The sequence below is a fragment of the Macrobrachium rosenbergii genome, chromosome 59, assembly GCF_040412425.1.
Source record: "Macrobrachium rosenbergii isolate ZJJX-2024 chromosome 59, ASM4041242v1, whole genome shotgun sequence".
Classification (NCBI taxonomy): Eukaryota; Metazoa; Arthropoda; class Malacostraca; order Decapoda; family Palaemonidae; genus Macrobrachium; species Macrobrachium rosenbergii.
Window position 1 is genome coordinate 12,740,875 of NC_089799.1, and position 12,500 is coordinate 12,753,374.

At 37.2% G+C, this 12,500-nt stretch overlaps 1 protein-coding gene across 1 annotated transcript in view; it reads right to left on the reverse strand.

Annotated features, from left to right (window-relative positions):
* The window catches only part of LOC136837533 (trypsin-1-like), a 551,788-nt gene that overhangs the window by 55,206 nt on the left and 484,082 nt on the right, over positions 1–12,500 (reverse strand). The gene's annotated exons all lie outside the window — the stretch shown is intronic.

The window sequence follows — 12,500 nt, forward strand, 5'->3', positions numbered from 1 at the left end:
TCGGTTTCATGCAAGATGGCAACATAGGTGATTTGGAAGCCTAAATGGACGTATTCTGGAAAATTATTAATTTACATGTTATTATGAATGTGGTTTTAGCAGAACTCTCTTTACCCTCTTTTCCGGTCTCTCTCTCTCTAGAATATTAAAGTGTTTTTGCATAATAATAACTTGACATAGATCGAAAGGAATAATTCACTAAGTAAGTATGAATAACTTGTACTCTCATTATTGCAATCTTTACAGGACATTCCAGCAATCACTCAGTCCCCCACTAAGTTTCTGTATTGCCGGTTCATATTCTCTCTCTCTCTCTACAATCTTCAGCACCAGTTATTAAGTATGTTGTATGTGCCATATATTAAGAAGCCAAATTTCAATAAGCTCTTCCACCTTTTGGTTTCCAGGAAGCGGATCTGTGGCTTTCTTTCCTTTTGTCATTTGTCATTAACTATATTTTATCCCCTAGGACATGGATGAATTAAATTTACTTTTATATCTTTTTGAGATTTTGTTAGTATTGTGTTATGCTCAATAGTTCATAGTCTGCATTTGATCATACGATTTTTTTGGCAATATTTTACAAACAAAATGTCCATGGTATTCTCTCAACTGCCCTATCCATAATTTGTGGTATACTTATTCATGCGTTCATGCGTGTACACACTCACACTATGTATTATACACATACATAGGATATATATATATATGCTTATATATACACATATATCTATATATACATACATACTGTATATACATGTATATATATATGTACACACACACATATATATATATGTATATATATACTAACATACCTACCATATATATATATATATTATATCTATTTATATATATACATATATATATATATATAATATATATATATATATATATATATATATATATATATATATATATATATATAGTATAGTATATTTCAAGGTGGCTACAAACATCCACCTGACTACACTCCAGCCAACAGAAACCAGCGAACCCGCCGCAGTCACACGAGACAGCTCGCTCTGCTCTCCAGCAGACAAATAAAAGCAGAAGAGAAACAAGGAAAACGAGAGAGGGTGGGGGGAAATAACACATCCCCTACCCCTCCCTCCCTTCCTCCCTCCAGGGGGTGCACACCCGAAATAATAAGTGCTGATAACCCGAAACATCCATTAGATGCGATGCTGTATGTGAGACTTTCATCCCACTCGCTGATTTCTCCAGGGTAACGCCTCCATGCCGAGAGTGAGTCGCTTGGCAGAGCCATAATAAATCTTAAGAGATGCGAAAAGATGAAACTTCCACGTAGCAGGAAAAAAGGACGAAAGAAGAGCCCGAGTCTCTCTCTCTCTCTCTCTCATTTTCTTTCTGGGGGGTTTCAGCTGAAATTCTAGCATTGCAAAGCTGGCATTCATTACTGCTTTTTTTTTTTTTTTTTTTTTAAGATTTACAGGAGGGAAGGGAAGCTCGCTTTCATTTCACAGTGATATTTGCTATGACAGGATTTTATGTATGTGCTTGACGACGGGCGACACACACACACACACACACACACATACATATACATTATATGTATATATATATATATATATATATATATATATATATATATATATATATATATATAGTCTATACCATATATCTGACGAAAGGACTTGTGCAAATCAAGACCTGTGTCTGCTTAAGGCCTATGTGATTTAGGCCTATAATTGGCTATTTTGACTTCCACCACGAACACCAAAGAAAGCACTGCAATGACTTAGTATTCTTTTTATTAATTTTTTTAATTTTTAAAGTAAACTGTTTGAGGAACTCAACACAATAAGACACCCTATTCTTACGTGTTAAGAAAGTGTTTTTGATCCCCAACGTTCTAGTATTTGAGCAGTTATAATATGGGTTCTCTTCGTAATAACTGCCGGTGGACCATCCCTCAAGGAAGGTCATGCCAAAAGAATGAAAGAATGCTAAAAAAAAAAAAAAAATCCACAAATTCCATTTGAGACGATAATTGACCAAGTTTTTCACATTACTGGGAACTTACACACTGAACTTTCTTTCATGCGAAAAGCTTCCAAATCACAGGTTGAATAACACTTTCAATTGTAAGTGGCCATTTGTTTAACTGGCCTTGTTCAGTTGGTCTGGGTAATATTTTTCGTCTTATATATCAGACTATTTTGGCTTAGCCTACCGCCTACTCTTTCATACGCGAGAATTTGGTCGCAGCGCAGCAAACTGTAGAAATGACCAAGCTTGCCTTAGATGTGGTGAAAATCACAAATCAAATGAATGTGCTAGCAACGTTTTCATGCGTAAAACTTGTGTAAAGAAAGGTCATAGTGATACTAAACATAAAACATATGATGGCAATAAGTGCACAGTATATAAAGAATGTGTGTCAAAGATGAAAAATAATACGGATCATGGCTTTGACTAATAATCTGTGCAATTTAATAAGAAAGCAAATTTAAAAAAAAATTGAACTAAAGACTTTCCTATCCTGCAGGAGCTACGATACTGATGAGAAAACACTTTAAGACATTTATAAAATATAAGAAGCCCCTTATTTTTAAAACGTGAGGGTCTGCCAGAGAGGGAATTATCTCTGTGGAGGGCTGTACATAAAACCAAAGTGAACAAAGTGAAAAGCTTCCAAATCAAAGGCTGAATAACAGTTTCGACTGTATGTGGCCATTTGCTTAACTGGCCTTGTTTAATTGGTCTGGATAATATTTTTCGCCTTATATATCAGACCATTTTGACTTAGCCTACCACCTCCTCTTCCTAATAATATAAGTAGCACTCATACAGTATAAGAACAACTTCAAAACATGTAATCAATTAAAAGTTTAAGTTTCAGCAGCGGATCGGTGGCAAAATACAATATACCGAACAACGTTTCAGCAGCGGATCGGTGGCAAAATAGAATATACCGAACTACCTTTATGTAGCTGCACACATTACTTATATTGAAGTACGCCTTCCTTATATGAATATACACACTGCTTACTTTTCATTGCCAAGTGATATCTCCTTCTGTCTCTCCTCCTTCGCGCTGCTATTCATATCTGAATTCTACCCTTCGACTTCTCTTGGTCAGCTTCTCTCCCAGTTCACAATAAAAACGCGTTTAATTTTCAAATTCTCGAAAGCACTTTTTTTTTTCGGTTGACAACTGGAACACAGATGACGATCTCTCCTGATGCGTGTGTGTGTGTACATTTGCAGTAGGTTTTGATACTTCCCATTCAGAAAAGGTTTTCTGGTAGTTCCGCAATGTTTATAAACCTTAACAGTGCCAAATAGAGCTCGGTTTCATCCATCATATGGAGAACAGGCTTGCTCTGAATTCTGAAGAACTCTCTAAACTATAAGGTACCCAGACACACAGTAACAGCACCGAACACCCGGAAGCGGAGGAATGAAAATAAACAGACAGAATTGACGGCTGCTCACTACTTAGCGAATGGGCAGGGTTGAGAGACTGTAGCTACAATGCTTGGCTCATTAGATTTACGCACGCTGTAAGGTTGTTAGGCCAACGGTTAGCTGGTACACGATAGGGATTGTCGTTTTGGAGCTTTTTCTTCGTCCTGATATGCAGAAATATTACTGTAGATTGACTGTCTTATTAATTCTACCTAATGTTTAATTACAGCATACACTTTGTCAACGAAGTAAGAGGAATAAGAACAAGAGCTAAAATATGCTTCGTTTACTACTTTATTTTTGTTCTGCTTCCAAATTCCAGTGCGAATGAAAATATAAATTATAGTTCATTATCAATGATAAAAAAAAAATACATTTGTTTTCGTTTATACTCAGTGAAATGAAAAGAGTACCTAATGACAGAAATTGTAGTAAAAATAAATGAAGAAAAATTAAACGTATGCATTCTTTATTTATAACATGAACTAAATGAATAAGAAGTTTCTCATAGAATAAGATCTTATATAATACGACACAGTGGACGGTACCCCACACGGGCTGCAGTCACTCATCACAAACAGGCCTGGTTCAAAACCTACTTGTTCAAAGCATACACTCTGTTGGGACTGCTTCGCGTGATTACTGTCCCAAATATACAAAATAAAGCATTAGGTAAACAGTAACACTACGTTTCCACATGACAAAGAAGGAATATGTTCCTCTTGAAAAATCTGCAAACTTATACATCATTATTTTGTCACGGTTTTATACTCCTGTCCCCTATAGATTTAGTTACTGCAATAAACTGGAAACACTGAAACAGACGCTTTACCTTCCCTCCCTGGATTTTTTTGACAGGCCTTATCTTGCAAAAGCGTTGCAACTTTAAATTTTACAAGATTTTAGCAATTTTACAAGATTTTAGCAATTTTAGCGAGATGCTGTTGATGGGAAAATACAATTCACTGGAAATATAAAGTATTTTATATAAATATCAAAACAGTGACATAATCTAGACATCTATCATTATTATCATAAGGATAATGACAGAAACTGTCTGTATTTACAGTATATAAAAATATAAACAGAACAACAAGTCAACAACCATCTTGCAGTCAAAATTGTCCCTATTTTTGTACTTAAATTTTATCCCGGGATTTGCGAAAATATCCCGGGATTATTAAACCTTGAAAATTGTCCGGATCCTGAGATCCCGGGAACCCGGGATCCTGAACCCAACATCCCGGGATCCCGGGAACAAACCCAGACTACACGATTTCACTAGCAGCTTTTTCGATGCGCCAAACAGAGTAGCTGCAAGTGTTGTCTGGCCACTTCAGCTCTCCATGATAAATGTGCGTTGTATTGTACCTAAATTGAAACCGATATATATATATATATATATATATATATATATATATATATATATATATATATATATATATGTATATGTATATATACTGTATATATATTATATATTATATATTCATACTACTCTTGTTAGGCTTACAATAAGACGGGAAGGTTAAGATTCCAGATTCTTTAACCGTCCCCTCTTATTAACGCCTAACACGAGTAGTGTGAACACATACACAGCGAAGTTGTGTGGTTTTATGTATGCATATATATATATATATATATATATATATATATATATATATATATATATATATATAATGATATTAAACAGAAATGTAAAAAGCTGTTTGTCATCCCATGATGAATGGTCTGCATATTCTATATGTATTTTCATAATTTCAAAAGCCATAACTTAAAATCGTTCAGTTAAATACATGGTTAAAGTGGTTAACTTTGCAGTCGAGTTAAATATTGCCTGTCCTTAACCATAACAGCTACAAGGCTATATGAACAGAGGCCTGCATTATACGACTAGACTTACTGGAGAATTTAACACTACAGACGCCAGAAGAAATCTAACTAATTACGATAAAGACGACTCTATAATAACCTGCCACCAGATGAGAAAGTTTTTGCCCCACAGACCCGAGGTAACGGCTTTAAAAGGCTTTGTTTTGGTCAGACTTTACCCAATAACACCATACAAAAAGCTGAAACTAAGGATCCGTTGTGAGCAACACTCTTACTTGACTCATGCTGTGCATGAATTTACCTGTTCTGAAAGGAAGAGTAAATTCATTCCTATAATGTTGCTTTCTTACTAGGAAGTTAAAGAAGCTTTGTTTCAGCCTTGAAAGCCCACCATTATTAATATTATCAGCATTATTTATTATTGTTATATTTCTACTGTTAGAATGATAACGTTGCAACTATTACTGCTATAGCAATACTGCTACAACTACTATTGGTCCTTTTGTCTGTTGGTATAACTGCTGTTTTCCACTTCTTTACCACCCGTAGTGCATCACATTGACACTTAAGATCTACGAAATGCTTCAATAGCAATACTGTAGCCAGTAAATTAAACCAAGCTCCAAATATGCTTCATGGAAAGCTTACAGAGTTTTTAAAAGGCAGAAAATTCCTAGAAGATTTGTGATAAGTATATATGGGAGAAATTCTGACCTCCAAGCAATACATATATACAGTATATACATATATCTGCTAAGTAAAGGGCAGTAAGTCGAAAGGCCTAGCACCACTCCGTCGTTTCACTTTCCTTTGTGGCACTGCCTTTATTCATATTCACCACGCTCCATATTTTCGTGATTCAGTTATATATACATACATACATACTATATATATATATATATATATATATATATATATATATATATATATATATATATATATATATATATATATATGTATGTGTGTGTGCGTGTGTGTTCGTATGGTCATATGTGAGTGTGTGTGTGTTATATACGTTATACGTTATTTATGCGATATTCAACTACATCTCTCTATCTTCGTCTAAGATACCAAAACAGATTTTACAAGACATTTACCCATCATCATCTTCCTCCTCCACCGTCCTTCCTTCCTTGAGCTGTCTGTCTGTCTGTCTGTCTGTCTGTCTGTCTGTCTGTCTGTCTGTCTGTCTGTCTGTCTGTCTGCCCTCCTGTCCAGCAAAGGAATTTTGTATAGCAAACTCCCTCCCTCGAGTTCTCTCTCGATTTAATCTTTTGAGCTAATCTCTCGAAGAGCTTTTATGAGCGTTAAAGGGACACACAATACATCCTCCCACTTCCCAAGTATCCTAATCTCAGATTAAAAGTTAAAACCTTTTATCGAAAGGAACTCGTAGGAGATCTTTCCCAGGGCGTTTGTGCGTCCGTTCAGACACCCTTGGGCTCTTCATGCGTTTGAGAGGGCTAGTGTGTGTCTTTTTTTTTTTTTTTTTTGGCGTCTCTGGTTCTTTGCTGTCTGTGTGCTTGCGTTTTGTATAAATACGCTTTTGTTTGTAGCTCCTGTGTATCGCCATTACTTTTCTGAAGGGTTCAGGTCTTAAAAAGAAACAAACAAGGGAGATTCCATTTTAAGAAGACATTACTTTCCTCAACGATTCAAGTCTTAAAAAATATACCCAAAGGAGATTCCATGATAAGAACATCGACGCTAATACACGCACACATTTCTAAGGTGGTGAAGCCAAAATAGCGAAACAACTCGAGTCGTTTCACCTCTGACATCCAATCAGCACAGACTCGTCTGGATGACCCTCCACGAGCACAACACATAAGACCCAACGTATCTCCTTAACTGCTGAAGGGATCCTTCAGCATTACGGTCAGGCCCTTAGAAGAGATTGACCGGATTCTTTTCGTGTTCGGGTTTGAAGACGCCGTAGATGGCGCCATTCAGAAGGACTCTTTGTTGAACATAAAATGGCAGATCAGAGACGCGGCCTCGCCAGTATTTGAGTTATATTTTGTAATGGATGCTTCGTTACAGAATTAAAATAATGTTGGTCTTTATAACTGGATATCAAATTGTCAAGTAAAGCCTAAGTTTCTTAATATACACAGAAATATTCATTTTTTTTATCATTAAGCCGTTTCCCCTTACAAAGAGACAGCAAGACAATGATCACTACCACATTCATATTTGATATACTTAATTGTGGATGAACTCCTGTGCAAAAAACTTCCACATCATTATGCTTTATACAAATACCCAGAGGGCGCATCAGCAGCATTGTGAACTCTCTCCCACAGACCACACCATTCATCTCTATGTTGCAAGCATGCTTGAACTTCCTGGATATTAATTCAGTATTATGCACTCTTTTCATCAACCTATCATCTTTCACTCTTCCCACATCATAAACTATCTCAAAACTCTCTGATTCATTGTTTCACTAATGTTACCCTTCTGACCACTTTGCATCTCCACATTCCTTAAACCCTCAGGACTTCTTATTTTTATCTTTCATTCACATTCAACATCAGCACCCTACTTCTCTAAAGGAGAGTTGGCTCGACAGTCCTTCATATAGTCTAACCTTGACTTGTATAGATACTCCAAGCCTCTTTCTAATCTTTTACATATACCCATGCTTCATCTTTTTTGTGACTCGCTTTTTCCCCTCATCCTGCCATTGTCCATTATATTTACTTCTAAATACCTGTATGAATCGGTTGCTGCAATTCCCCCGCCATCCACATCAACATTCATTGCAACATCTTCCTGGTTACCAATTACCCTCAATCTTAGTTCTGTCCCAAAGTCTAGGTATCTCAACTTCCCCCTCAGCTAAATAATGATCAAATATACCTCCAGCCGCTCCACTTTCCACCATTACAGGCATCGACTTGATCTTCTATCTACTCTGTATTCTGTACTAACACACATAGTTCCTCGCTGGGTGAGCGGGTTCCGTTCTCAACTACCACTCTCTTGGTCATGAGTTCGAATCTCCGACCGGCCAGTGAAGAACAAGAGGAATTTGTTTGGTGATAGAAATTCATTTTCGGTATAATGTGGTTCGGATTCCACAATAAGCTGTAGTCCCGCTGTTAGGGTAACCAATTGGTTCTAGCCACGTAAAAATAAATCTAATCCTTCGGACCAGCCCTAGGAGAGCTGTTAATCAGCTCAGTGGTCTGGTTAAACTAAGATATACTTAACTTAACTAACACATAAACCTAACAAATTCTTTTCTTTACTAATTTCACTTTCCTAAGGCACATTCTCTCAAGTCCCTTTCTATTCTCATTCATTCCAGGAACTCCATGTCTGCCAACAAAACCCTCTCTACCCTTGCATTTACATCACTAGCACGACCACCCTTTTCCCATTCTCCCAATCTATTAAACTGGAGAGCTATAAACCATCGTCTTCTGAAGAAGTTAAGAGTCTCCATTAACAAAGAATAGCCTAAGAAAAGTACCAGGTTTACGGAGAAGGATATTGGTCTAATTCGAGACTTTTGTGGTAATCGTAATGGTATAGACAACAAAGAAAAGTGACAGTGCTTACGGCTGAGGTAGAAATGATAGTGTAGGACTGAGAAATGACAGTATCAGGTCAGCCAACGTTCATCATACAACGGAAGAGCGAAGAAAAACGACCGAAAGAACAAAAAAGGAAAGCTGCAAAAGGAACAGGGACACAAGCCCTCGACGGCGCTGGGGAAATGAGGGTCAGTGGATCGAATCAAGTTGAAACGGAAAAGGGCAAATTGCAGCCGTAACGTTGTCGCTGAGGAGAGAAAAAAAAAGCTGCAAAAAAAAAAAATAAAAAACTCGAAGCTGCAAAAAAATTTTTTTTTTTTTAAACTCGAAGCCGTGTCAAGTTGAAAATGAAAAAAAAAGTTGACGATAAAACTCTTAAAAGAGAAAATCTGTTCATTTGCAGACAACAGTCCCTATTTTTAAATGCAGACATATTGCCGTTGATGATAGGCTCAATCGCAGGCACTCTCGTGTTTCCGAATTTCGGGTGACAATAGAAGCGCGACCATTTTTTATTTTTAATGCGAGAAAAGTTAAAAAGTGTGACAACATACGAATCAAACAAGATACGGTTGTTTATTTATAGATATAACCTAAGCACAGATTAACAGATGCGACAGCGGGAAAGAGGAATGAGGAGGAGATTCGGAATATGAAAGAAAGGCAGCAAAAAAGGTAAAGAGAAGGAATCCCTGAGCTTAAACGTAGATTCGGACAGCGGCCTTGTACGAAACATAAAAAGACGGTCTAAATAAACTTATAGGCCTATGGATCACGTGCAGAAGCAAAAACCCCGTGTTGGGGGTAGTGTCGTCAGTGTACCTCACGCGTGCAATGTAGGCATTACTTAAGGGTCTTTGCAGCGTCTCTTCGGCTCCTAGCTGCAACTACTTTCATTCCTTTTACTGTACCTCCGTTCATATTTCTTTCTTCCATCTTACTGTCCACCCTCTCCTAACAATTGATTCATAGTCCAACAGAGAGATTTTCCTCCTGTTACACCTTTCAAACTTCTACTGTCAATTTCCGTCTCAGCGCTGAATAGCCTTAGTTGCCCCAGTGCTTGGCATGTATGCCTATACTCTATGAATCAATCAATCAATCTCAGAAGCAAATCTATTTGTGAGAACCCAGTTGATTTAGGAAGTTGCCTATGATAATATGATCATAAGCCATTCAACAAACTCATCAACTTTTTGAGTAGGAAAGTTAAATACCCCGACGGAAAAACTTACTGTTAGCGAACAATTCGCTGATGCTGTTCGATCGTGTGTTGATTAACTCGAACTTCCACTCTTCTTACTCAGCGGAACTAGCCACAGTAACCATGAGAGAGTTGGAACTTTGATTTGTTGTGCAAAATGATTTTAAATTTCTCAAGATTGTGAGACGGAGGCAAAATCCTGAATAGGTGCTGCTAGAAATTAAAAATAGATTTTTGTGATGATCGTCTCGGCACTTCCAAGGTAAACAATGAGAAACAGGAAGAACATTTTCATATTTCATCTGCGTGTAAAATTTGTGACGCCAGTTTTACCAACCATAAATCAAATCAATCAATCTGCGTATAAATAAAACAGGGAAGACATTTTATGTAGTCCAGTTAAATATGAACTCTGGTTACCTGTGTAATGATAAATCGAAAAAAATGTGTATTCCTGTGTTTATGTGATAAAAATACAACAGATATTTTGATCTTTAAGATGAAAGATTTTAAAGTGTGTGGGTTGTAGTGTTGGATCTCCGAGTGTAAATAAAGAGTTTGTGATAGATATCAAACCGCCCACGTATTCCAAATTTGATTCAAAAAGTATGAGACTATCCGATACTTATTGTTGCTGCTATACCAAACATCACCCATAAGAAATACCAGCACTTTCCTCTCTCTCTCTCTCTCTCTCTCTCTCTCTCTCTCTCTCTCTCTCTCATATCTATGAAAACGTTATGATTTTACCTCCGGGACTGATAGTCCATCAGCAGTAAAAGTGAAAAATTTGTTTACAGAATTTGATGAATTTTCGTGCGTGAGTTAGACCAGGCAGATTCCAAGCTGGTTGGTTCAGGAACAAGGAGGACTTTTTTCGCCTCTTAAATACTCAATATTTTGTAAAGATATTACTTGAAGAACACTTCGGAAGAAACTGTATTTTATAGCTATAAATTCTTCTAGGTTTATCATTATAATTTATAGGTTACCGTAACCCGTAAGCCATATTTTCATATTTTCCTCACTGGTGCAATTCTCCTTCAAATTAATCTTTACTACTTAGGTCTGGAGGAACCTGGGGTTAGAATTCCCCTACTCCCACCCGCCCCTGCAGGAAGGAGGATAGGGCTCGAAGTGGTAAAAAATAAGTGGGCTCACTCTAAAAGAAAATATATACCCGCATCATGAATGGAAGCACTGTCTCTGAGTAAAAAAGCAGGAAGCGAAATCCAGAGCTTGGGAGAAGAGGACAGCAGTCCAGGAACTCTTCTCCAGTCAGTCGAGTTTGATGATAAAAGATTGAATACTGATTTCATTTCACAGGTTTTTAAAACAATCAGAACGGTAGAGTCGTGTGAACCATATACTAAGTTCAAATCAATATTATATCATTCAAAACACAATACAGGGGCATATGATTATCTAAAAATCCACAAGCAACAAGCAGCTCATATAACGATTATTATGTCAGTCAAGCCTGTCATACAATGATACGTTCTACAAACAGGCTATAGTGAAATAATTAAATAATATCACGATCAGTCCATAATGACTATGTTCTGAACAACGGAAAAATCTTTAGTAACTAAAACCCTATGTCAATAATATCAAAAATTCTTTACCTATCATATCTAGACTATCGTGGCAATAAAAATAAGCTCATATATACGCATATCCACAATAGGTACAAAAATTACAAAGAAAACGAACGAAAATAAAAAAAATTGACATCTGAAATCGGAGAAACAATACTAAAAAAGACGAAGGAGAAGTAAGGATCATGGCCTATGTCACAAAGGGAAAGTCTGAGAGATAAGTTAGGCGCTTAAGTTAGACGTAGGAGGGAATCTTAACTTGATCTATGTCTGGGATCCCGAACAAACGGCCGTGAGCTGCTTTGGTCGTTCTTATTCGGATTATTTTTTCGCCTTGGGCTCTTTTTTCCGCTTGGTTCACTTTTTAGCTTCTCTGGTTCTCTGTCTGTCTGTCTGTTTGTTTATTTGTTTGTTTGTTTTGTCTGCTTGGCTCCCTTTTCATTCTCCGGTTGCCTGTCTGTTTGTCTCTGCTTGTCTGTTTGCCTGTTTGCCTGTTTCTACGTGTACCCTTTTCATTCTATGGTGCCCTGTCTATCTGTTTGTTTGTTTGTTTGTTTTTTGTCTCTGCTTGGTTCCCTTTTCCTTCTCTGGTTGCCCTATTGTTTGTTTATCTGTCTTCTTCTGCTCGGTTCCCATTTTCTTCTCCGGTTGGCAGTCCATTCCACTGTTTGTCTGTCTCTGTCTCTGCTTGTTTCCCTTTTCCTTCTCTGGTTGGCTGTCTGTTTCTTTGTGTGTTTGTCTACGTTTGACCCCTTTTCCTCTTCTGGTACTTTGTCTCTTTGTTTGTTTGTCTCTGCTCAGTTCCCTTTTCCTTCTCTGGTATCTGTATGTCCCGTTGTTTGTTTGTCTGGTTCCCGTTTCCTTCTCTGCCTGGCTGTCAGTCTGCTTGTT